Source organism: Aquarana catesbeiana, linkage group LG02, assembly GCF_042186555.1.
Source record: "Aquarana catesbeiana isolate 2022-GZ linkage group LG02, ASM4218655v1, whole genome shotgun sequence".
NCBI lineage: Eukaryota > Metazoa > Chordata > Amphibia > Anura > Ranidae > Aquarana > Aquarana catesbeiana.
In genome coordinates this window covers 688,916,259-688,930,263 of record NC_133325.1, presented here as the reverse complement: position 1 = coordinate 688,930,263, position 14,005 = coordinate 688,916,259, and the positions used below count along the sequence as shown (strand labels likewise).

Sequence of the window (14,005 nt, the reverse complement as noted above, 5' to 3'; positions counted from 1 at the left end):
ATCATTTAAGTTCATTTTTTTCCTCATTAATGTACACACAGCACCCCATATTGACAGAAAAACACAGAATTATTGACATTTTTTGCAGATTTATTAAAAAAGAAAAACTGAAATATCACATGGTCCTAAGTATTCAGACCCTTTGCTGTGACACTCATATATTTAACTCAGGTGCTGTCCATTTCTTCTGATCATCCTTGAGATGGTTCTACACCTTCATTGGAGTCCAGCTGTCTTTGATTATACTGATTGGACTTGATTAGGAAAGCCACACACCTGTCTATATAAGACCTTACAGCTCACAGTGTATGTCAGAGCAAATGAGAATCATGAGGTCAAAGAAACTGGCTGAAGAGCTCAGAGACAGAATTGTGGCAAGGCACAGATCTAATCAAGGTTACAACAAAAATTTCTGCTGCACTTAAGGTTCCTAAGAGCACAGTGGCCTCCATAATCCTTAAATGGAAGACGTTTGGGACGACCAGAACCCTTCCTAGAGCTGGCCGTCCGGTCAAACTGAGCTATCGGGGGAGAAGAGCCTTGGTGAGAGAGGTAAAGAAGAACCCAAAGATCACTGTGTCTGAGCTCCAGAGATGCAGTCGGAGATGGGAGAAAGTTGTAGAAAGTCAACCATCACTGCAGCCCTCCACCAGTCGGGGCTTTATGGCAGAGTGGCCCGACGGAAGCCTCTCCTCAGTGCAAGACACATGAAAGCCCGCATGGGCTAAAAAAACACCTGAAGGACTCCAAGATGGTGAGAAATAAGATTCTCTGGTCTGATGAGACCAAGATAGAACTTTTTGGCCTTAATTCTAAGAGGTATGTGTGGAGAAAACCAGGCACTGCTCATCACCTGTCCAATACAGTCCCAACAGTGAAGCATGGTGGTGGCAGCATCATACTGTGGGGGTGTTTTTCAGCTGCAGGGACAGGACGACTGGTTGCAATCGAGGGAAAGACGAACGCGGCCAAGTACAGGGATGTCCTGGACGAAAACCTCCCCCAGAGTGCTCAGGACCTCAGACTGCGCCGAAGGTTTACCTTCCAACAAGACAATGACCCTAAGCACACAGCTAAAATAAAGAAGGAGTGGCTTTACAACAACTCCGTGACTGTTCTTGAATGGCCCAACCAGAGCCCTGACTTAAACCCAATTGAGCATCTCTGGAGAGACCTAAAATTGGCTGTCCACCAACGTTTACCATCCAACCTGACAGAACTGGAGAGGATCTGCAAGGAGGAATGGCAGAGGATCCCCAAATCCAGGTGTGAAAAACTTGTTGCATCTTTCCCAAAAAGACTCATGGCTGTATTAGATCAAAAGGGTGCTTCTACTAAATACTGAGCAAAGGGTCTGAATACTTAGGACCATGTGATATTTCAGTTTTTCTTTTTTAATAAATCTGCAAAAATGTCAACAATTCTGTGTTTTTCTGTCAATATCGGGTGCTGTGTGTACATTAAGTCCTCATGCACATGGACGTTTTAAAAAACGAGCTGTAAAGCTAGGTTCGACGCCTGGAAAAACCGGCGTTAAAAACGCGATTTTTACCGCGTTTTGCATTAGCGTTTTTCCGCGTTAGCGATAAGAAGCGTTTTTTAATGAAAAACACATCTCTCAGCTATATACACTCCCAAATTTCCCACAATGCCACAGAAACCAAAGAAAATATGTTAATGAGCATGTGTCGGTGCCATTTTGGTAGGAGAGAGAGAGAGAGAGGAGAGAGTGTTTCAGAGTCTGTTAAGTTTTCAGTATTTTTCTGAGAAATATGGATCCTGTCATGCAGAAGATCGATGAGGCAATCCTTCTGATTGTTTTGCGGAGGCAGCGGAGAATGAGACAGGAGGAGGAGAGAAGCAGCAGACGTCGATTTTGGGTGCATCCAATGGTATCCAATCGGTTTTCTACGGGGTACTTTGGCAATATTTATTCCCAACTGCGCTCATATCCAACAAAGTTCTTTAACTTTACAAGGATGTCAGTGCCGCTCTTTGATGACCTGTTGGAGAGGCTCAGGCCAAGGCTCACAAGGATGGACACTGTGATGCGTAGCTCTGTGTCACCGGAGGAACGGATGCTAGTGACACTCAGGTAAGTGAATACACATATGGGAGGGGTTAGGGTTACGGTTAGGGGTTAGGGTTAGGGTTAGGAGTTAGGGTTAGGGTTAGGGATTACGGTTAGTGGTTAGGGTTAGGGGGTTAGGGTTAGGGGTTAGGGTTAGGGGTTAGGGTTAGGGTTAGGGGTTAGGGGTTAGGAGTTAGCGTTAGGGATTAGGATTAGGGTTAGGGGTTAGGAGTTAGGGTTAGGGGTTAGGGGTTAGGGTGTTAGGGTAAGGGGGTTAGGGTTAGGGGTTAGGGTTAGGGGTTAGGGTTAGGGGTTAGGAGTTAGCGTTAGGGATTAGGATTAGGGTTAGGGGTTAGGAGTTAGGGTTAGGGTTAGGGGTTAGGAGTTAGGGTTAGGGGTTAGGATTAGGGTTAGGGGTTAGGGTTAGGAGTTAGGGTTAGGGGTTAGGGTTAGGGTTAGGAGATAGGGTTAGGTTTAAGGGTAGGGTTAGGACTTATGTTTATGCTTTTCTCTTTCAATAACTAAATTTATTATGTTATCTTAGGTTCCTTGCCACGGGACAAAGTTATGCTTCCTTGCATCACTACTTCCTCCTTGGCCTCTCAACGGTCTCAAACATAATAAAGGAAACATGTGTGGCAATATGGGAGGAATTGCATAACGTTGTAATGCCAGAGCCAACCGAAGACATCTGGGAATCAGTTCTGGACACTTTTTGGGAAAAAACTCAGTTCCTAAATTGTATAGGAGCCCTTGATGGGAAACACATCAGGGTGAAGAAGCCTCCCCACTCTGGATCGTCATATTTTAATTATAAAAAATATTTTTCGGTGGTCCTCCTGGCATTGTCCGATGCACACCTCAAATTTCTGTTTGTTGATGTGGGAGCATATGGAAGCCAAGGTGATGCCCGCATATTCCGCGAGTCGGCCTTCGGACGTCGTCTACATGAGGGACGACTCAATATTCCTGAAAGCAGGCCTCTACCCTGCACTGAAGAACCCAGCTTGCCATTAGTCATGGTGGCAGATGAGACCTTTGGACTGGCTGAAAATCTAATGAGGCCATACAGTGGCACTGGTCTCAGCCGACAACAAAAAATTTACAATTATCGGCTCAGCCGCGCACGCCGTGTTGTTGAATGTGCATTCGGGGTGTGCACAGCCAAATGGCGAGTTTTGCTGACAAGTATACAATTGGATGTTGACAACGCCATTAAAGTCGTCCTGGCATGCTGCGTTCTGCACAATTTTCTGCGGGACAGTGACAGAAATAATGTTGAACAGGAGCCCATTAGACAACTTCAGAGGGTTCAATTTATGGACTTGCGTTCAACTGCACGTGTCATGAGCATTCGAAACCAATTTGCAGAATTTTTTGAATATTTACATCTACCTTTGCTTTCTTGTGTTTTTTGAAATAAAGCATTTCAAAATTGAAGTTTGTTATTTTTTGGTCCATTTATCAACGATTGTTCTAAAAGTCAATTTGACTCTGCCTTCGGGGTAAGCCTAGGCTAAGCCCAAAAAAGAGCAAGCTTACGCTTGTCCGAAGGCAGAGTACGATAGAGTCCTTTGCACTCTGCCTTCAGGGCAAGCAGAGTGCAAAGGAGTGCTGTTGTGCATCATATAAAAGACAAATTGAACACATTTATTTTCAATCAAAAAAAAAAATTAAATAAAGGATTGGGATCACAACTGGTATTTCAAGAAAAAAAAGAATTTATTTTGGGATCACAACTGGTGATAGGTGGTGGTGGATGCTTGATTGCATTGGGGATGTGGGGATTGGGGACGGGGTAATGGTTGGGCCTGGCGATCACTCCCGAAATCCTGCTGGTAGCGGGGTAGAGGGTATGAGGGCTGAAAATGGGAGGTGGAAGCTGGAAATTCACCATACGAGTGCAGGCTATGGTATGAGGTCTGGGACGGCATAGGTGGTGGTTGGCATTGAGGAGGGGGCTGATAGTGAGAGGGGGGTGCTAGCACTGCTGAGGTCCCAGGGGCCATTGGGGGATCATGAGAAACATTATATGGATCGCATGGAGGTGGCCCGCCACTTAATTTAGCATGACGGTATTGCATTGCAATAGCGTACATGCGATCCATACAAAGTTTCTCTTGGTCTCCCCCAATGTCCTCCAGGATGTGGTAAAGGCTGCGGCAGAAGCAGGCGCGTGGATTGTTGGTGTCTAAAAAGGCATCCATACTGCGCCTCTCCTGCCGCACTTCCTGCAGCAGTGCTAGCACTCTGTCATCAGCCTCCGGATTATAGCCGCCCCTCGCCTGACGTCCACGCCCACGGCCACGAACACTGCCACGACCGCGCTGCTCTCCACCTTGATGACTGGCAGGAGACGGTGTTTCCACAGCCCTCGATTCCTGCAAAAGAACAAAAATGTTTACATTGACATGTACATGGACAGACAGACAATGAGATAGACAGGCAGACCGAAGCAGTTACCTCATCTGTGCCCTCAACACCTCCCTCGCTGATCGGTCGTGGAGATCCACTGCTGGTCATAGGACTGCTTGGTCTCTGAACCTCAGCATCTTCCTCATCGACCTCTCGGAGTCTAAAGTTAGAAGTTGTCCTGCAGACAATACAAATTGTATAAACGTAACTACTTTAAGTAATAAATATCCCACAAAAAATAAATAAATATAAAATTTTCTTTTTGGTTTAGGCCGATATGTATATACAGATTTCAAGTTTTTTTTGCCAAAAGTTATAGCGTCTATGAAACAGGGGAGAGTTTTATGGCATTTTTCTTACAAATTTTTTTTTTAGTAGTAATGGGCGAGATCAGCGATTTTTAGCATGACTGCGACAATACGGCCGACACATTGGACAATTTGGACACATTTTTGGAAAAATTGTCATTTTTACAGCGATCAGTGCGATTAAAATTGCAATGATTGCAAATTTTTTTTTGTAATGGGGGAGATCAGCGATTTTTAGCATGACTGCGACAATACGGCTGACACATTGGACAATTTGGACACATTTTTGGAAAAATTGTCATTTTTACAGCGATCAGTGCGATTAAAATTGCAATGATTGCAAATTTTTTTTTTGTAATGGGGGAGATCAGCGATTTTTAGCATGACTGCGACAATACGGCCGACACATTGGACAATTTGGACACATTTTTGGAAAAATTGTCATTTTTACAGCGATCAGTGCGATTAAAATTGCAATGACATACTGTAAAAATTACACTGGCATTGACCTCTTCCTCTCCCTGAGACGATCGCCGGTGTGCCCGCGGACATTGAGTCCGCAGGACCCGCGGTCGGACTCATGGACCTCAAAATGGGAAAGCGCGCCGCCAAGGCGGCAACTTAATAGGGACGTACAGGTACGCCCATTTGTGCAGCCGTGCCATTCTGCCGACGTATATGTACATGTGGCGTTCGGAAAGTGGTTACAATAGCCATGGAACATACTGCCTGAAAAGCAATGTACATAGGCAAATATATGAAAAAAACTTACGGTCTGGTATGGCTCTGCATATTTTGCCTTAGGAATTGCAGATTGCTGTGGTACACATGTTTTTTTTGGTTGGCGCTGGTGCTCCACTACGTGCCGCCTTGTCTTCGTCCGTGAGGTCCCTCCTGACACGTAGGGACTTCCAGCGGCGCTGCATAATTTGGCCTAAAATAACATGGAAAACAAAGGGTTAAATATGCAATCTTCACTTACATATTCCATACAAACAGATCATGCATTCAAGGAAAATAGACTTACTTATTTCCTTTCTTTCCGCATTTCTCATTTGTTCCCAGCCAGGGGTAATGGCAGAACTGATGTCCTCCCAGGCTTTCACCTTCCGTATGTGGTCCCCATGAAGTGGATGTGCCACATCCCACAGTTCTGGATGGGCCTGTACCGCACTTATTAGCTCCACTTGTGAAACTGCACTAGCCATCTTCAAGCCAATATAACCACAGTCACACTGCTGTGCAAAGGACTCTTGGGTAATCTAATGTCCAGACAGGAATTTCCTGTTTTTACAGAGATTACAGTGTCCAAACATCTATTTTTAACCAAAAAACGCCGGACCAAAAAAAACGCGAAAAAACGCAGCGGTCGCGTTTTTGCGCGTTTTTGCGCGTTTCGCGTTTTTACAGCTCTAGCGCCGCGCCTCGGAACGCACTGGTCCTGGGTTTTTTTTACAGCTTAAAAACGCCTAGGCCATTTGCAGCTCAAAAACATCTAGGTGGGCATGAATCCATAGACTAACATAGACAGGCGTTTTTAGGCTGTAAAAAACGCTCAAAAACGCGGCTGTAAAAACGTCCATGTGCATGAGGACTAATGAGGAAAAAAATGAACTTAAATGATTTTAGCAAATGGCTGCAATATAACAAAGAGTGAAAAATTTAAGGGGGTCTGAATACTTTCTGTCCCCACTGTGTATATATATATATATATATATACATATATATATGTATATATATACATTTTTTTCCTTCTACATACATTAAGTCGATTTTTAAATGTCATTTTTTTTAATTGTTCTCACATGTGTTAAAATAACGCTTCGATAATGTTATTTTATTTTAACGTGTGAGAACAATTTAAAGAAATGACATTTAAAAATCAGCTTAACCATGACCTTTGGAAGATTTTCCCCCTTCATGACCAGGCCATTTTTTGCTATTTAACTGCGCTACTGACAATTGTGCAGCCATGCAATACTTTACCCAAATTATTTTATATAATTTTTTTCATGCAAATAGAGTTTTTTTTGGTGGTATTTGATCCCCACTAGGTTTTTTATTTTTTGCTAAACACAAAAAAGAATGAAAAATTGAAAAAAAAAAAAACATATTTTCTACTTACTACTGTTATAACTACTACTGTTATAAAACCTATCCAATAAAATCAATTTTCTTCAAAAATTTAGGCCAAAATGTATTCTACTACATGTCTTTGGTATAAAAAAAAAATCCTAAGTGTATATTAACTACTTCCTGTATGCCCACAGCCCCAATGTATGGCGGACAGGAAGCAGTGCCAATGTGGGGTAACGTACCTGTATGTCAGCCCACTTTGGAGGCTCCTGCGCAGCTCACAGAGCATGCACCTGGAATCCCATTACCGCTGGTCTTGTACCATGTGACTGCTGTGTCCAATCAGAGCATCCTGATCACCGCCATACCCCATACCAGCGTCCTGATCACTGCCATACCCCATACCAACATCCTGATCAATTGCAATAAATATACAGTATACCATAGTTTGTAGACTGTAACTTTCACACAGACCAAATCTGGAGAGATCTATTGTTGCTTTTTTTTTTTTTTTTTGAAGAAAATTGATTTTATTGGATAGGTTTTATAACAGTAGTAGTAGTAACAGTAGTAAGTAGAAAAAAAAATTATTTTTTTTTCATTCTTTTTTGTGTTTAGCAAAACATAAAAAAACCTAGTGGGAATCAAATACGACCAAAAGAAAGCTCTATTTGCATGAAAAAAAATATATAAAATAATTTGGGTAAAGTATTGCATGGCTGCGCAATTGTCAGTAGTGCAGTTAAATAGCAAAAAATGGCCTGGTCACGAAGGGGGAAAATCTTCCAAAGGTCGTGGTTAAGTTGATTTTTAAATGTCATTTTTTAAAATTGTTCTCACACTTTAAAATAAAATAACATTATTGAAGCGTTATCTTAACATGCGTGAGAACAATTTTTAAAAAATGACATTTAAAAATCGACTTAACCACGACCTTTGGAAGATTTTCCCCCTTCGTGACCAGGCCATTTTTTGCTATTTAACTGCACTACTGACAATTGCGCAGCCATGCAATACTTTACCCAAATTATTTTATATATTTTTTTTCATGCAAATAGAGCTTTCTTTTGGTCGTATTTGATCCCCACTAGGGTTTTTATGTTTTGCTAAACACAAAAAAGAATGAAAAAAAAATAATTTTTTTTTTCTACTTACTACTGTTACTACTACTACTGTTATAAAACCTATCCAATAAAATCAATTTTCTTCAAAAAAAAAAAAAAAAGCAACAATAGATCTCTCCAGATTTGATCTGTGTGAAAGTTACAGTGAGTGTATATATATATATATATATATATATATATATATATATATATATATATATATATATTTATATTTATATATATATATATATATATATATATATATATATATATATATATATATATAAATGCACACTTACTTTTTTGCTGACAAGTCAGGCAGGGTTCATATCGAGTTGCCTTTTTATTTTTGGTCCATCGTGTCTGGCTGCCTGCCCTGCTCAGTGCTGTCTCACTGGCACTGCTCACCTCACTGAGCCACCCGCCTGCCTTTATCCGATTCCAGGCTGAGGCTCCGCTGCTTCTTCCAAGGGAGAGAGAGGAGGCCGGAGGGGGGGCGGAGTGCAGATGTATATCACTCCACCGCCACCTGCGGGACCTGCGCTGCTGGAACTATAGAAGGCCCATCGGCAAATGCGGCTGGATTACTCCACCGTGGCTGTGGTCCCGGCGACTCCCTAGTCCCTGGCATCACCTTCCACTCGCAGCAGTGCAGCACACAGATGTTTTTGCTTGCCCGGACCAACCCAGGCCAGTGGGACATGAGCTACTGCTACACAGACAATGTCGCAGGCTCGCCGCTCGCAGCAGTCACAACTAGCACAATGAGAGAACAGGGATGATTAGGGTGTGCTTGGGCACACCCGGCACACCCCGTGGGCATGCCTATGCACATTTGGTTATTATGGTTGACTTACCAATGTTTAAACATAAGGCCACTTGTAACAAGCAATGATCCATTTAAGAAAAGCAGTCACACAGGAAGTGGCAGCACCATGGCAATCAATATACCACCTAAACGGTTGGATGGGGCTTTATGACTTCGTAACTAAATGTGAAACAATTCAAAGCATTCTAGGACTGCTGCTTGACAATAAACCTCCTAGTCTCTGGAAGGTCTCTGGAGAAAAAACAAAAGTGGACATTTACGAACTTATTGAAAGAAACCTTTATGGGACAGTTTAGAAATGCCTTAACTGGAAATGATGCTTTGCTGGACCAACCTATTAATCCTAAGCAATGTAAAGTAAAGATGATAATGACAGATCTTTAATCTTAAGACAGCTAGCTTTCTAATGCTGAGGGCCACTATACAAAAACTAGAGAGAGAAGAAAGAAGAAATATTGTCATCAAAGGACACAGACATGTGGGGGGGGGGGGAGCAAGTTCAAATAGCTAATATAGCAAAACCCGTCTCAGTTCCTGCCAGTATAATGCACATATGTGTTAGCATGGTGGGTGGGCCTTAACTGTTCTGTGCCCAGAATGCCCTCACTATGTGCTCTCAGCACAGTAACTAAGCTCTTGGTCACAGTTTAAAATTGGGAGCCAGTAGGTGGTGCTCCTAATCATTCTAAATGCTGTAACAGCCAATCACAGTGGCTACATGACCAGGATCTCGCTTCCCATCTTTAAAACCCTTAAAAGGTCTGGTTGGAGCAGGTGCCAAGGGGCTAATAACTTCTTCATTTGGTCTATACAAAGAAAAATGAACTAGCTGGGGATGGCATTAACACAACCTCAAGTGAACTACAGTGGCCTCAAACTGATATGGTCCATAAACAGACAAAATGAAGGTAAAGAGCCTGGACCAGCTTGCTTACACCCATGTATCCTGACAGAAGTGTGCCCCCTCATTTCCAAGAATTTGTTTCTACTTCTTAGAGACTGCCTTGGTATCGAAGGATTAGCTAATGTGGTGCCTGTATTTAAAGAGCAATCAAAGTCTTCACTCTGTAACTTAAGGGCTTGTAAGATCTACTTCTATAGTAGGGAAGACATTTGAGAGTATGATAACCGTATGTCATGCCAATCTGCAACTTCTACAGGTAGCCAGATACTTTCTTGTAATATAAGAAGTATAAACACAAGAGAGAGGGAGAGTTGAAAATCTTTGCACAATACATTGCGTGAATATTCAGTAATTGTTTTTTACTTATTTAATGTGTGAACATTGTCAACTCCATCAGTAAATCAGCCTTATATTCTTGCCTCTGTAAAAAGCATTAGTAGGACCTCTTGTTGAACTTGTAGTTCAATTTTGGGCACCAGGTTACAAAAACCATGTTGGAACACTGGAGCGTGTACAGAGAGAGGCAACTAATCATATAAGGTGCATGGAAGTCCTCAGCTATTAGCAAAGATTAACTGAACTCATTTTTTTCACCCTTGACAAGAGGCAAATAAAGGGGGATATGATCATATGATTGTATAAATGTACTGTATAAGTGGTTCATATAGTAAACTTGGTGAAACTGTGTTTGGAAGATGGTTATATTCTATTTTAATTTGTTTTTATTTTTCTCTATTCTATTCTATTTTTTTCTATTCTATTCTTTTCTATTATATTATATTCTTTTCTATTCTTTTCAAATTCAAATTTATTCTGTTTGAAATTTTTATTTCGGAAGATGGTTATATTCTTTCCATACTATTTTATTCTATTCTATTGTTTTCTATTCTAGTCAAAATTCAAATTTTGGAAGATGGTTATATTCTATTTTATACTATTCTATTCAGTTTGAATTTGATTTGAATTTCGTCTGAAATTTAGTTTCGTTATTATGGATTCGTTTAAATTTGTTAATATTGTAATTCGGCAATTCGGATACATCAGAATTTCCAAATAACAAAACACTTGTCCGAATTTCGATTTGGAACAAAACAAGCCGCACATGTCTACTTCACACAGGAACACAGCTGAGGCTGTCATTCATAGACATATCCCACCCCTGTCACCTTTTTTCGCTTGGTGTCAGGAAAACTTGTCAGAAGTGACTCATGCTGATAGCAGAGAGAAATGGCACTTTGTGCTTTGGAGAGAGACAAGTACACACTATAGAAATAAGCGCTTTGTTCAGATTTCACATCTGAGGTTTACAAACACTTTAAGGTTGTTGCAAATGACAAGGGTGCACTCTTTGCATCTAGAGGAAGAGAAGTTTAATCTTGTTATATGGAAAGGCTTTTTTGCAGTAAAGGGTGTGAAAATGGATTTTCACAGGCACTAGTTTTAGGAGATTCTGTATTTTGCATCAGAGAAGACTGCGTGTGTTTTTAAATGAACAGAATATAATTGGCTGTTAATATTTATAATAATAAACATCATTGTTTGTTTATCCAGGAGGGCCCTATTATCTTAGGTATGAGGGCAGAATTTTCCTACTTCTTGGAGCCAAATGGACCATATTTTTTAAAGGGTATGTTGCCTTTGTTTGGATTAACTGAGTGTTGTGTGCAGGTTAATTTATTTTTGTGTTTTGATTGAACTAGATGGACATACTGTACATCTTCCTATTAACCTATGTGCCTACATAATAATATTTTCCATATCTGAGATAGCAAATTGTTCCATTCCATTATTAATGAGCCTTTGGAAAATGCTTTTAACATAAGTTTAACACTTTAAGATTTTTTTTTAATCAATACATTAAAGTATAATTAAAGGAAAACTTTTTTTTGTTTTGGAGAGTGGAGATAAATTAGAACACCTGACAGTTTTAATTGCTGCCTGTGCTTCCAGTGGGGAGATTCACCCGCTCTATTTGTCCTGTTTACCATTATCATTGAAAGAGAAAGTAAAAAAAAAATCAAAGTTTTGGGTTGTTCCCAGAACAGTAATGATGGGGAAATCTTCCAATGGAGACACTAGTTCTGGTGACCTGGGGGGCTCCTAGGGATTCCTCTAATTTTCTGGGATTCCTCACTTCCTGTTTTAGCTGTGGGACAGGAAGTGAAGGGAAATCTCCCCAATGGGACAGAGATGGCAAAAAAAACTGACAGGGGTTATAACTCTCCCTTACTCTATCCAAAATAAAAACAATTTTGCCTATAGTTCTACTTTCAAATAATCCGCATAATCAATCCAACCTGCCAGGCATGCAGGGTAGTATCCCCATAGCAAAGGAGCAGTGAACATGTGGCCCCCTGTCATGTTAATGCAAGCTTGCCTTTCAGCATTGGGGGAGGTGATCTCAGTAAGTTTTTCTAAAGAGGGGTGCTCCATTAGCTAAAAAAACGCTGGGCACTGGGCTGTTCATCACCCGCAATGACCAGAAGTGTGGATTTACAAGTCCCTACCTGTCCCCCCATAGAAAATATGGGCACTGAGAATTCTGGGGAGACATGTACTCCTGCACACATTAAACTGATAGAATGATAGCGCCCCCTTACTTCTCACTAGAGGAGATCTATTTGGCTAGCATGCACAGATTGAAAGGAGGCTGCCACCTACTTTTTCCCCGTGCTGGAACCCCCAGCATTAAAGTGCCAATGAGTCCGATGTCAGTTAGCATTGGGCATCGGTACTCTGTGAGGACAACCCTTTTTTGGAGGAATATTTTTTAAAGCACCCAACCCAAGGCTACAGAGCAAGAGAAAGATCACTGGTATCAACATAGCAGAGGCCTTCATTCTTACTACCTCTTGCCATGGCGATCCCAGTCGAAATGCCTGATGTGTTGGGATGGTTATGCCTGGAAGGGGGGCACTCATTTTTTTTAACTTTCAAAATAAAAATAAAAAACACATTGTATAGTGGGAACTGTGTTTTTACACAGTTTTAATTAAAAGTTCAGGTCATTAAATTTATCCACTGGGTTAAAAACTGCTCTTACCACTGTGAGTCCTTCTTTATCTCTTGATCCTCCTAGGTTTTGAACAAACGTGTACACAGGGCTCAACACAGACACATTTAAAGGGATTGTAAAGTCAGAAGGTTTTTTATCTTAATGCCTTTTATGCATTAAGATAAAAAGCCTTCTGTGTGCAGCAGCACCCCTAATACTTACCTGAGGTCCCTCTCTGTCCAGTGATGTCCACGAGTCCCTTGGCCGTCCGGGACTCTCCTTCCTGATTGCCTGAGACACAGCAGCTGTGTCATTGGCTCCTGCTGCTGTCAGCTGCTGTCAGTTAGCCAATCAAGAGAGAGAGGGGGTGGGGCTGAACCGCAGCTCCGTGTCTGAACGGACACATGGAGCTGCAGCTTGGCTCCAGTGCCCCCATAGCAAGCTGCTTGCTGTGGGGGCATTCGACAGGAGTGAGGGGCCAGGAGCAGCAAAGAGGGACCCAAGAAGAGGAGGATCCAGGCTGCTCTGTGCAAAACCACTGCACAGGACAGGTAAGTATAACATGTTTGTTAATTTAAAAAAAAAAAATAAAAAAAAATACATGAGACTTTACAATCACTTTAAGCACAATAAAACAAACATTCCCCGACAAACTGTTAACATTTTTACCCCACCACTTGCAGTTTCTAGCTTCTGATGCTGCTGGTGCCTGCTCTCCTAGTGTTGCTGCCCTGAACTTCAGTCTTCACAGGAAAAAGTTAACAGTAGAGAGCGCAGTCTCTAGTCAGTCTGTTAGTTGGTAGACAGGAGGAGGTGGGAGGAAAAGAAGAGGGCCTTGCCATCCTAGTATGGGCTGTGTGTTTCTATTGATGCACATACAGTGAGGGGAAATAAAGTATTTGATCCCCTGCTGATTTTGTATGTTTGCCCACTGACAAAGAAATGATCAGTCTATAATTTTAATGGTAGGTTTAATTTTAACAGTGAGAGACAGAATAACAACAAAAACATACAGAAAAATGCATTCCAATCTCTTCACCATGACCAAGACCAAAGAGCTGTCCAAGGATGTCAGGAACAAGATTGTTGACCTACACAAGGCTGGAATGGGCTACAAGACCATCACCAAGCAGCTTGGTGAGGGTGACAACAGTTGGTGTGATTATTTGCAAATGGAAGAAACACAAAAAAACTGTCAATCTCCCTTGGTCTGGGGCTCCATGCAAGATCTCAGCTCGCGGAGTTTTAATGATCATGAGAACGGTGAGGAATCAGCCCAGAACTACACGGGAGAATCTGGTCAA

General features: G+C 41.6%; 1 long non-coding RNA gene across 1 annotated transcript; it reads right to left on the bottom strand.

Annotated features, from left to right (window-relative positions):
* Positions 1 to 3,774: 3,774 nt before the first annotated feature.
* LOC141130069 (uncharacterized) lies at positions 3,775 to 5,024 on the bottom strand. The gene is made up of 2 exons (XR_012241975.1): positions 4,535 to 5,024; positions 3,775 to 4,452 (listed from the first exon to the last, which is right to left on the bottom strand). It is a non-coding gene; the product is annotated as an uncharacterized lncRNA (long non-coding RNA).
* Between the last annotated feature and the right edge of the window lie 8,981 nt (positions 5,025 to 14,005).